The following is a 13,656-nucleotide window of genomic DNA, read 5'->3' as shown; positions in this document are numbered from 1 at the left end:
ATACTAAACTTACTCAAAAAAAATCTGGCTTATATGGCTATGGCCGCTTATTGTCGGTGATCAAAGACTCATATTGCTATGTCTTCTTATCATCGAATGATCGAAGTGCACCTGAAATTTCTAACAAGTGTATCAAAGCAAGATAGTTTGGAGGTCATGAATTGATATAGAGGAGCTTCCAACATTGCATATCGTTCATGGTTGGGAGATCAAAAGTTAGTGCAATCTGAAATTATGTGTGTGGTGAAATTCCAATGGCAGTGTTGCGGTGAAGGTAAATGATGTCATCAGTCATTATTGCTGAATTCAAAAGGGACTGCTGCGAGGTGACCCATTGTCACCTATTATATTCAACAACTTTGCAGACATGATGGTGGTCCTCATATCTAGGGCCAAGGATGATATTCAAGTTAGTGTCCTGAATCCGCACCTAGTGGATTGCCGTATGTGTATGACACCATTATCTTTATGGAGCATGATCTAGTTAAACTGTTAATATGAAGTTTATTCTTTGCCCCTTCTAGATATCGATTCTTCTGATAATATGCACGAGCATAAATGGAACTATCGGATACCTAAGTAGGACTTAAGCATACCAAAGGATCAGGGTGGACTTAGTATTGAGAACTTTCAAATTAAGAACAATTGTGGCTCAATAAATGGATGCCGAAGATTTTTATTGAGGAAGGCCTTTAGCAAGAGTTGCAAAGAAACAAATATCAACATTCAGTCTAAGACCATGTCTCAAGCCATGACGAAGCTGTTGGACCTTCCCGTTTGGAAAGGATTGATGCGGGTCAAACTGACTTTCTTTCGGAGAGTATTGTTCCCTATTGGGGAATGGACATTCAACAAAAAAATTGGGAGGATGCATGGCTAAGTGGTTCACCTCTAACTCTTTACTATCCCTCCATTTATAAAAGTGTACAACCTGAAGAGGTTTTCGTTGCTTTAGTATAATGAAAAGCTCGTTGAATATCTAGTTTCGTCGGGATTTGACTGAGGGTAAATGGATATTTGCTCCAAAAGAATCACACAAGTTAGCATGTTTTTTGGGCCCCATGCATGTGGAAGGTTTGTAGCTAGAAGGCTAGTTTACCTCGATGACAACTAAGGTATCAATCGGTGGAAGCACTGTTCTCCACACCAATCCTCAACCCCACAATACAATAAAACTCCACTTGTGCCCCCCAACAATTGTAAAGAGGGTCTAGCTTTGCTAGTTGCAACAAGGAATTAACGTATAATGTGGTTGAAATTATTTTTCTAAGTATATAATAATAAATGGCACAAAACTAAAGTGCATATAAAGTTGTTGGAAAGGTAAAATGGAACAGGGTTCTTAGGATCACCAATAGAACTCTTCCAAAAGCAATGGTGCATGTGAGTGACATAAAGATGTATGTGTATAAAATATTACATACTGATGATAGAAAATTTCATATGTGATGAGATGATATTATATAGGCATCATGTCCATGAATCCATGGACCAAATCTGTCATGCACGTATGGCTAATACTGAACTCAAACACCAAAATCCATAATGCATCTTCGAGTGTCAAGTAATAAAAAAGAGCATTGATTTGAGTAAGATGGCATACATTCAATCATATCCACCTAAGCTTCTAGCTCATCACCGAGACAAAACATTAATTATCTTTTTATCCTCAGTGGCAATAACATAGTACAAGACTTCTCCGCTTACTGTCACCAAGGTAGTTAACTTGCAAGAAGAAACCCAACTAATGCATACCACTCACACTACTGATCATCCATCTAAACTGAGCAATGAATAACTAACCAATCGAGAGGATAATACATCTGTAAATCAAACACAAGCATCACAAAAAACTGATCATAAAGTAACAACTCATCACATAAGTATAATCACCACTATAATAAATCAAGTGGATCACAATCATTTTAGGTAGCTCATTTGAGCATATTAAAGAATGGGGGGGGGGAGACATTACATATTGCTAATTCTATGAATCCATAGTTTAGCGGGTTGACTACTCACACATAATCGTCGAGCAATGGGGATCAATGGTCATGAATATGGTGATTAATTTACCTTTCGACATATTATCAGAACATAACAGATGAGATAGTCTCTGAATGGGAAGTACTATTGATGGTAAATTGTGATATATTTACACAAGTTCTGTGGGTATATTCAAGTCTGAGGTGCTAGACATAGGGACAAGGGGATATTCTGCCCATGTGCTTCAACCCTAGGTCACGTGGGACTCCTAGGCCCCACCGTGACTTCGCTCCTTGGTTGTGGTGCTCTTCCGGTCCAAAAATAATTCTCATATTTTTCTTTTATTTTCCTCGTGAGCTTAGAATATGTGTTTTTATGAAACCAACAACATTGAAAATAGAAAATAGTGATGTACACATTATTAGTATATTATTTCAGTTAAATCATAAAAACATGACAATGTACGTAGTGATATTAAAGCATCAAAGCTATAAAAGTATGGATATGTTTAGGAAGTATCAATGGACTGTGTGGCTTCACCTAGTTCAACAGTTGATGTAAATAAACATATCGAACGAACATGATGTGTTCAACTGGAAGTTGCACTCTTCTGAAGTGTTCATCCTCACATCCATGTATGTTGAGGGAATCATTCCATTCACGGTACATTTGGAAGGTTAAAGTTCGTTTAAACATGATGTTATTCATGTGGTAAGTTTTTTTGACTAGGAACGACAGTGGGAGAGGCTCCCACTGACTTTTGTATTACTCACAGAGAACCAATTACATCATTGTTACATGTGGGTTTTTTGTGGCCCCCCGGCCATGAACCTCAAAAGGCTAAGTAAACAAGTATTACAAGTTTTCTATGTAAGTGTCTAGGAAAGGACGTAGTTCCTCCCTACAATTGTGGACCAAAAGGCCCAAAAGATCTTTGAATCTAATCAGCCATCAACCAAAAGAGTGTGGAATCCCTCTGAAGTATACATTATTTCTCTCTTTCCACAAGCTCCATGCGGCCATTAAGAAAATGTCCATAAACATCGGTCGCTGCCAATTCTCTCTGCCACCATGCAACAAAGTGAGCCTATTCCCCAAACCCGGCCAAAGCATTCCAACCTTGTCCCAGCAATGTTGGCTAAACGGGCAAGTAAAGAAAAGGTGCTCAACCATTTCCTCAGGAGGATTCTGGCAGGGCATGCATGTGTAGTTGTTACCCGCAACGACATGATGTCTACGTCTCAGCATGTTCCTGGTGTTTAGGCGATCAACCAACAACAACCAACCAAACATTTTGAATTTAATCAGACTCTTAGCCTTCCATAGCCAGCCAAAGGCAGCATCAGCAACCGTCTCTCTGAAACAGTGATCATAGTATCTCTTGGAGGAGAATGTCCCACCAAGGTTGCACTCCCAGATGTCATTGCATTCACTGTCCAGAAGCACATGCACCGATCCTTGTTGGATTTCCCTGACCTCCTCTCTAGCTTGTGCGGACAGCGACAGGTGAAAGAGCATGCTCGGGTCCGCAGCTGTGAGAACGTTGACAGCGGACTCATCTTCATTCAAGCAGAAAGAGAAAGCTCTCGGGAGGATCTCCATTAGGGGGGCATCACGGTCGCTATCAAACCAGGCATCTTTCCAGAATAGGGAGGAAGATCCATTACCCAGAGTGACTCTGGTGATTCCACGAAATACATCACTGGGCTGCATTATGTCGCGCCACCAGAAAGAGCCGACTGGGTCCATTGCATGTGGTATTCTGCCCGTGTAGTAAGTATCCCAGATAAGAGTCACCCAGGGGACATCATGGTGGTTATAGAACTTAAATAAGTGTTTCAGAAGGAGGGCCACATTGTGGGTTTTGATGTCGATGATTCCAAGCCCACCTTTGCGTTTTGGCCTACAAACCAATTCCCAGGCTGCTAGCGACTTATTTTTGACCCCATCTTCAGAGTTCTTAGCCCAAAGACAGTATTTGTGCAGCTTATCAAGGTGCTCAATCACTTTGGGGTGAAGCTTAATCGTGCACATGGCATAGATTAACATCGATGTCACTGTCGAGTTGACCAAAGTGAGTTTGGCTCCGGGTGACATCAAAGACAGTGCTGTGGACATCTTCTTTTCCACACCATGCACAAGCGGCATGAGCTCTAGCAATGTTGGCCTGGTCATGCCCATGGGGAGGCCAAGGTATGTGAACGGAAGCGATTCATGTGGTATGTTAGCGTGGTGTGATGCAAATGAAGGATAATATGGTTAAGCGCAGATGTCAGGGCTACAAGAGTGTTGTTTTTGTGACAAGGAGGTATCAATTCCTCATATTTATATCTCATGGCCATTTTGTAGCTCTTACCTGGCATATGATCCACATAGTTTTTAACCTACCTCCACCATCTAGCAAAACCAATATGTTGGGAATTCGCCTGGCTTGGTTCATCCTACAATTAAGGCACATATCTGCATGGGAGTGTGTACCTTACTTTGGGGAATTTGAAATTGCCATAATGATTGTGTGTTTAACATAACGTAACTTTCAAAAAATTGTAGGCTATCTTCCGTATGTCGTGCTGCACTGTTGCAGTATAGGGGATCACACGCTATGGCCTTTGGGTGCAACCGTTGAAAGACGGTAGCACGAGATACACTCAACTGGTTTGAAAAGTGATCCAGTAATAGACCATATGTATGAGCCATGTAATCTTGTGATCGCCCAGTTGTGTGGAGCCTTTCATTTGCTACTTCTGATATTTTGATAACACTTTTTATCAAAGATGGATGTGCGTATCGTATGATGCATAGTCCAGGGGTTTAACCCCCTTTTGAAAGAAAAAGAAACTCTTTTGTGGTGAAGAAAATTATCCCAGACTTCCCCTTATGGGCTCGTGGTTTCAAGAATCGGTTGACAAGGTTTTCGTCTCCTCATGGCAGCAATACTTATCCCGACCTCATGTGCAAACATGCCCATGTAATCTTTGGTGAGTTGCTTGTTTTTAGAAATTGGTTAGCCTTTGAGTAAGATATACAGTTGGACCCTTAGTTATTTCTCGAAACTAATAGTGTTCTTCAGTATCCTTGTTCCTTTGAGATCCTCCTTCCTTGAAATTTCAGTAAGTTTTCTTTTTGAGAAAATCCACCAACTTGAACATGTATCTTTGTACTACTATATCGTTAACCACTTGTAGAAGAAAGAGAGGGAGCACAGGTTGGAGGGAGATGTAGTAGGGTGTTGAATGGAGCACTACCCATTTGTATCTACTCTAGACGCTCACATTGACGTCGTTGCTATTGACGATTTTTACTCGTAGAAGGCCAACTTAGTGGCACTCTTGCACCTTGTTTTCTTGTCTGCCGCGTAAAGATGGGTATGTGGGGCAGCTCCAAATCCTCTGTCAACACAAGTGCAAGCGGAGGCGGGTGTGGCACACCACACGAACAAGGTGTAGGACGTGGCAACTCGTAGCGGGCATAAAAATCGATGAACCGAACACCGGACCGAAACCAAAACCAAAAAAACCAAATTTTCGGTTTTTGTCATTGGTACAAATAAATTTGGTTTTTTACTTCTAATTACCGAATTATGTTCGGTTTTTATTCCGGTTAGCTGAAATAAAACCGAACTAGACGTCGACGGTACACAGACTGACCTCGAACATCCCGAACGATGCTCTCCTCCAATTTTCTCGTACCCCAACCAGCCTTCGCTCTAAAGTCCACAAAGCTTGATAGCCCAGCAGCCCATGCGCGGCGACATCTCATATATATGTGTGGACCAACCAACGCATCGAAGCTAGCCAGCGAGCGAGTGTGCGATGTCCGAGGGATATTAGTCCTACCTCGCCTGGCTGAGGAAGTTAGGCACATAATTTTTGCTACATAAGAGGATGCCACTGCCGCCTTCCTAGCGCAATAGTTTAAGCCAGGTCCAATTGGTATAAACCGAAAACTGCCACCGAATTATTCGGTTAAACCGAAATTTCGGTTAGCTACATTGAGTTGCCATTTTTAGTTTTTAGATTCACTAGCCGAATTTAAGAAAAAACCGAATGTTAGAAACCAAATTTTCGGTTTATACCGAACGCCCACCTATAGTGGCAACCTTTGCGGCGCGTGCCTCTTCAGCAACACCAATAGACACGTGCGATTCGGCTGCAATGGAAATGGTGCTCAGAGCAACGGACCTAGGCCTCTAGGTCAGATCTTTACCAAGCTATGGCATAATGTACTCAAGACTTGGTACTGCTACGATGACCGACTACTAGCAAGAAAGGGTGGTTGGCTCCTAAAACACATCCTACATCATTGACATAAATTGATACACAAATCGTGGTGCCACTAACCACGTCATCAGTGATCTTGAGAAGCTCACCATGGCGACCGGTATCGCAGACAGGATCAAGTGCACACCACGAGTGGATTAGGTATGAACATTTATTACATTGGTCATTCCGGTTATAAAATCCCTCACTGAAAACTTCATCTACAAAACATATTACATGTTCCTAGTACTTCTTCCATTAAATGCCTTCCCAGTGATAAGAAGGCTTATCTTGAATTTTGACTCAAATACTTTTTGATCAAGGGCCAGGCAACAAGGAGAATAAGACATCAAGGCAGATGTGAAGGAGCCCACTACCCCTTGATTCCATATAGGGTGTCCAATAAGTGGCCTTTCAGTAACCAAACTAACTTCAAAATGGTGGCACAAACGTAATGGTCATCCATCCTTTTCTATTGGTCAACAAGTGAGGAATAATAAGCTACCCTTTCATGGTGAGCTAGACATCGACCAGTGCGCGATTCTACAAAAAAGACAAAGAGTCACCAATTACCTTAACCGATGTCTAGTACCGACCCCTCTTGAGGTTGTGTTCTCCGGTGTGTGGGGGAGGCTTGTATCTCTCTTGGCAGGAATGCATATTATGTCAGTTGTATGGATGATTTTAGCAAGTTTACATTGATCTACGTTGGTGCGGGTCCGATATGAGCCGGTGCAGGTATGATCTAAGCCGGTGCAGGTTTGGTGCCGGCGCATATGGGTGGCGCGGCATAGGTCCGTTCTAGCTGTTGGAGATATGCCCTAGAGGCAATCATGTATGATGATATTTCCTATGTGTTAATAAAGATAGTCCTTGAACATTATCAATGATGTATATCAGCAAGTACGTGACTGGTTTGTGGGACTATGCATTGTATGATTACTCTCCTAAAAGGTCCCTAGTCGAAAGGGTTGTGTGGACGCGCAACCGACTAGACTAGCATATGGCACGGTTGATGGCTTGGTCTCACTAGCCATGGAGCATTGGATGCTAACCAGATAATATGGACCTGGAAGGATCTGGTCGGATTCAACATAGTCGGATCCGAGTCGAGATAAGGTCCGAGTCGGACAGACCCAACTATGAGATGCATCGATATGTCAGTTGTGAGTCTCTAGTACAACATATGTTCTATATCCTAAGACTTGAGCTGGTGCATGTACTCGGGATGGTGATAGACCTGCTTTGGGTCGACCAAACGCTACTCCATGACTGGGTAGTTACAAAGGTAGGTTTCGGCCTTGTCCAGACCCATGCTGCGAGACATGGTCGAGCAAGATGCGATTTGCCCCTCCGATCAAGAGAGATGTACTCTGGGCCCCTCGTGTGATCCAACCAGGATAAGCATGGCCATGCGACAAGGATTATGAGATAATCTAGTTTGTGGTCGGCATCACTAGAACGAGAAAGAGGTCGGCCTAGCAGAAGGATGACAAACTCGCCTTGAGCCCGACAACATATATCGTGCGGCAAAAGGAATGGAAGTATAATGTACAGGTTCCCCTAACCAGCTTCATAGTCTGCTTGGTGTTCGGCATGCCTTGCTAGGGTCCACTACCGACCGTGCAGTTCGGAGGTGATCCGAACTGCGACCAAGCCGGCTTGAACCTAAGGGGTTGCGCGCTTAAGGGAATGAACCTATAAGGTCGGATCCGAGGACACTGGTCAGATGTGATCCGAGCTGTATTCGGATTGTGGCCGAGTAGACTTATGGGCTTTAGGGTCCGTGCGAGGCCCAAGTGTTGATCCCGCGACGGACGCCTATATAAAGTGGAGGTGCCGCACACACATGTGGTTGATTGCTTCGGCGCTGTCACTAGGGTTTGCATGTCTTGCGAATAGCCACCTCCACTCGCCGCCGACTGTGTGATCGGACCTAGCAGTCCGCCGCACGGTGTTCCTCCTACACACGTAGATACCGTTAGAGGTGGTGCACTTGCTCCGCTCCGGCGAACTTGTACGTGGGATCCGACGACTGGCTGTGTGATCCATCCATGAGCTTATCTGCAATTCTGATAAAATGACACCAATGGATCAAACATCCACATCAATTCGAGTTTCACTTATTATTTACTTAGTTTTAACAAACTAAACCAGAAACTGTGGGAAGAATCGAAAATCTAGGCAGTAGTGCGGTACAGTAGTACCTCTTGATCTTAGATCGCGAGAGGAATCGAATCACGCCTCCTACTGCTTGCTGTCGTTGGGGTGACACAACCTACCCCTACTGGTCGGTATCCGCCATCGGGGTTAACAGTGAAACATAAATCCAAATCGGATTTGCGATGACCGCCGTGTGCGTAGCGCCTTGTATTTCGTACACGGTCACTCAAACCGGTAGAATGCGATTCTATGCATAACTTTATTTTGCAAGGTTTGATGTGAATAGTATGGCTCATGTGTATGTAATGCATGTGTGTAAATTATACATGGCCTGCGTGTCATGTTTGTCAGCCGACAGGAGCCAAAGCGCTGTCATTATATTGTATAACGACCTGCGTGTCGACTTGTGACTCTATGTAAAATTCATTACTAGTTGTAGTAGTTGGATAATAGAGATCAGGTTGGTGGCTTGGCGTCCCGGCGTGACAAACAAGATGGGGTTCCTAGGTGGTCATCGGAGTCAGAGCCGACCTAGAAGGACATCCATGAAGGAGCCATACTATTTCACAATATGTATTTATTTGTGATTGTTATGCTTCTTTGTTTCTATGCATGTTAGAATGGTAGAAAGATCCCTCATGAATATCAAGCGAATTTCCATCCCCGATGTTGCGCCTTCGCACGTCAAGTATGTCTAGTAGTGGGCTCATAAAATTGGGGTGCTGCTAGGTGTCCTTGAACTGAAGGGTTCGTGTCGGACACGGACACGCACTGCATCAGGTTAACTTGACAAGGCTATCAAAATGGTTTTGGGCCTTGTGGCAAAGAAGGTTGGGGGCCGGGGTATGAGATACCTTCTCGACCGACAGGAGTCGTATAGAGATACGGTTATCAAGGAGTTGCTTAACGGATAGGCATGTTGTCTAGCAGTGATGCTAAAGCTCACTAGTCGCATGTGCTAGTCGGATCCTGAAGCACTGAGAGTTTGCGGAGGGATGCCAACTTCAGTGGGAGTATTTTTGTTTAAGGCTAGAATTACTCTACATAAACACATTGCTTAGTGATTGCATATTTTCTGTTGTAGATCAATGGCACCACCAACTCAACCCAACTTTGCATTGAAATCAATTCTGGAAAAGGATAAACTAAATGGAACAAACTTTACCACCTGGTATAGAAATCTGAGAATTGTTCTCAAGCATGACAAAAAGGAACATGTTCTAGAGGATCCACTTCTAGAGGAACCTGCCGATAATGCTAATACCACAACCAGGAATGCGTACCAGAAACTCGTTGATGAATCAAACGAGATCAGCTGCCTCATACTGGCTTGTATGGAGCCCGATTTGCAGCAGCATTTCGAAGATGTTGGGGCTTTCAATATGATCAAGAGTCTCAAGATCATGTTTCAGGTGCAGTCTAGGACCGAAAGGTTCAACGTCTGGCGATCCTTGATGGATTGTAAGCTGAAGGAAGGTGATCCACTGAGCCCGCATGTGATCAAGATGATCGGATATGTGCAAGCTTTGAATCGGTTGGGCTTCCCACTCTTGGATGAGCTGGCTACAGATGTAGTTCTGGGTTCTCTTCCGCCTAGCTATGGGATGTTCATCTCGAACTATCATATGCACAACATGGATAATAAGCTCACTGAATTACACGGGATACTCAAGGTGGCAGAGCAAGATATTAAGAAAGGCACGCATCAAGTGTTGATGGTGCAGAACTAGGCTAAGTTCAAGAAGAGTTGATATAAGAAGAAGGCTAAGGCAAAGGGCACGGAGATGGTAACCTTCGCTGCTGCGCCAAATTTTGGACCGGACTCAAAGACCATTTGCTACCATTGCAAGGAAACTGGTCATTGGAAGAGAAACTATAGCAAGTGGCTTGTAGGGCATGGCAAGAAGGCCGGAAATGCTTCTTCAGGCAAAGGTACACTTGTTGCATATGTTATAGACATTTACCTGGCTGACATACCTAGTAGCTCTTGGGTACTTGATACCGGATCGGTTGTTCATATTTGCAACTCGATGCAGGGGCTGGTAAGAACTAGGCGTGTGGCACAAGGGAAGATTGACATCAGGGTCGGCAAAAAAGCAAGAGTTGCTGCGTTGGAGGTCGGCACGATGCAGCTCCAGCTTCCTTCTGGATTTATTTTGGAATTGAATAATTGTTATTACATTCCTGCACTTAGTCGGGACATTATTTCTGCCTCATGTTTGATGAGTCAGGGTTATGAATTCAATTTAAAGGACAATGGGTGTTTGTTTTATTTGAATGGTATGTTCCACGGCTATGCACCCATTGTTGATGGGATATTTATATTGAATCTGTAACAGGAACCAGTCTATAACGTGAATGTCAAGAGGCATAAGCCTAATGAGATAAATCCTACATACTTCTGGCATTGCCAGCTTGGACACATTAGTCTGAAACGCATGAAGGAACTCCATGATGATGGGCTCCTAACTTCGTCCGACTTTGGGTCGTTCAAGACATGTGAATCATGCTTGCTCGGCAAGATGTCTAAGTCTCCTTTCGCAAAGAGTTGCGAGAGGGCATCTGAGCTGTTGGTACTTATACATAGTGATGTGTGTGGTCCAATGAGCACAACTACCAGAGGTGGCTATCAGTACTTCGTGACTTTTACCGACGACTTGAGTAGATATGGATATGTCTATTTGATGAGGCACAAGTCGAAAACTTTCGAAAAGTTCAAAGAGTTGCAGAACGATATTGAGAATCATCTCGGCAAGACTATAAAGCTTCTACGATCTGATCGTGGAGGTGAATACATGAGCCAGGAGTTTGATGATCATCTGAAGAGCCGAGGTATAGTACCTCAGCTCACACCTCTAGGTACGCCACAGAGAAACGGCGTGTCAGAATGGAGGAATAGGACCTTGTTGGACATGGTTCGGTCAATGATAAGCAAATCGAATTTACCCTTGTCATTTTGGGGATACGCTCTAGAAACTACAGCTTTCACACTTAACAGGATACCATCAAAATCTGTAGATAAGACACCACATGAAATGTGGACTGGGAAGACTCCCAGTTTGTCTTTTCTAAAGATTAGGGGTTGTGAAGTGATACGTCTCCGTCGTATCTATAATTTTTGATTGTTCCATGCCAATATTATTCAACTTTCATATACTTTTTGGCAACTTTTTATACTATTTTTGGGACTAACATATTGATCCAGTGCCCAGTGCCAGTTCCTGTTTTGTTGAATGTTTTATGTTTCGCAGAATATCCATATCAAACGGAATCCAAACGGGATAAAAGCGGACGGAGCTTATTTTTGGAATATTTGGAAAATTCCGGAAGAAAAATCCACGCGAGACGGTGCCCGAGGTGGCGACGAGGCAGGGGCGCCCCTGCCCCCCTGGGCGCACCCCTGACCCTCGTGGGCCACCCGTAAGGCGGTTGATGCCTTTCTTCGGCCGCAAGAAAGAAAATTTTTGGTAAAAAATCACGGCGAAGGTTTTAGTCCAATCGGAGTTACGGATCTCCATATATATACGAAACGGTGAAAGGGCAGCAGAGGAGGACGCAGAAACAGAGAGAGACAGAGAGACAGATCCAATCTCGGAGGGGCTCTCACCCCTCCCACACCATGGAGGCCAAGGACCAAAGGGGAAACCCTTCTCCCATCTAGGGAGGAGGTCAAGGAAGAAGAAGACGAAGGGGCCCCCTCTCCCCTTCTCTTCCGGTGGCGTCGGAACGCTGCCGGGGGCCATCATCATCACCGCAATCTTCACCAACAACTTCACCGCCATCATCACCAACTCTTCCCCCCTCTATGCAGCGGTGTAACCTCTCTCTTACCCGCTATAATCTCTACTTAAACATGGTGCTCAACGCTATATATTATTTCCCAATGATGTATGGCTATCCTATGATGTTTGAGTAGATCTGTTTTGTCCTATGGTCTATTTGATGATCGTGATTGGTTTCAGTTGCATGTTTTGTTATTGGTGCTGTCCTATGGTGCTCTCCGTGTCGCGCGAGCGTGAGGGATTCCCGCTGTAGGGTTTGCAATATGTTCATGATTTGCTTATGCTGGGTGGCGTGAGTGACAGAAGCACAGACCCAAGTAAGTAGGTTGTTTGCGTATGGGATAAAGAGGACTTGATGCTTTAATGCTATGGTTGGGTTTTACCTTAATGATCTTTAGTAGTTGCGGATGCTTGCTAGAGTTCCAATCATAAGTGCATATGATCCAAGTAGAGAAAGTATGTTAGCTTATGCCTCTCCCTCAAATAAAATTGCAATAATGAGTACTGGTCTAGTTATCGATTGCCTAGGGACAAATAACTTTCTTGTGACAAAAAGCTCTCTACTAAAACTAATTTAGTTGTGTCTTCATTTAAACAGCCCCTAGCTTTTATTTACGTGCTCTTTATATTCTTGCTAACCTATCCAAAAACACCTACAAAGTACTTCTCGTTTCATACTTGTTCTAGGTAAAGCGAACGTTAAGCGTGCGTAGAGTTGTATCGGTGGTCGATAGAACTTGAGGGATTATTTGTTCTACCTTTAGCTCCTCGTTGGGTTCGACACTCTTACTTATCGAAAGAGGCTACAATTGGTCCCCTATACTTGTGGGTTATCAAGACCTTTTTCTGGCGCCGTTGCCGTGGAGCAATAGCGTGGGGTGAATATTCTCGTGTGTGCTTGTTTGCTTTATCACTAAGTAATTTTTATTTGCTGTTCTTAGCTGTTTTCTATCTTTAGTTATGGGTAGGAAACGCAAAATACCAAAAAAAATTGTTGTACCTACTGAACCAATGGTTGAAGAACTACTCAAAATCTATCACACTCCTGAAGCTTATTACTTGGATCATCTTCGATCCCTATGTGCTCGTGCTGAAACCCCAACTAGCTTAGTTGAGGGCAAATCCTTAGATGAGCATGCTTGTTATGTGCGACACCGAATGTCTGAAAAAGGGATAACTCCATTGGGTCAAATTCATCGTTTGCAATGCTCTGCTTGGAATTTATGTGATATTTATGATGTTACTTGTTGTTCTGAAAACCCTAAGAAACACCTCCCCTACCAATATGAGTTTATTGATAATGGAATCCTATCTTCGTATGCTAAGGGTGTTTATAATTACTATGATATTCAACAAATTGAAGAATTTGTTGCTTTTAAGGGTGCTTACGAAATTGCTTCTTAGATTGAAACGTATGATGCTACTCTTTACAAATCTGAAAATTTTGCCATACTTAAATATTGCTA

Source organism: Aegilops tauschii, chromosome 1, assembly GCF_002575655.3.
Source record: "Aegilops tauschii subsp. strangulata cultivar AL8/78 chromosome 1, Aet v6.0, whole genome shotgun sequence".
NCBI classification, from domain to species: domain Eukaryota; kingdom Viridiplantae; phylum Streptophyta; class Magnoliopsida; order Poales; family Poaceae; genus Aegilops; species Aegilops tauschii.
Note: the sequence above shows the minus strand (reverse complement) of the source record.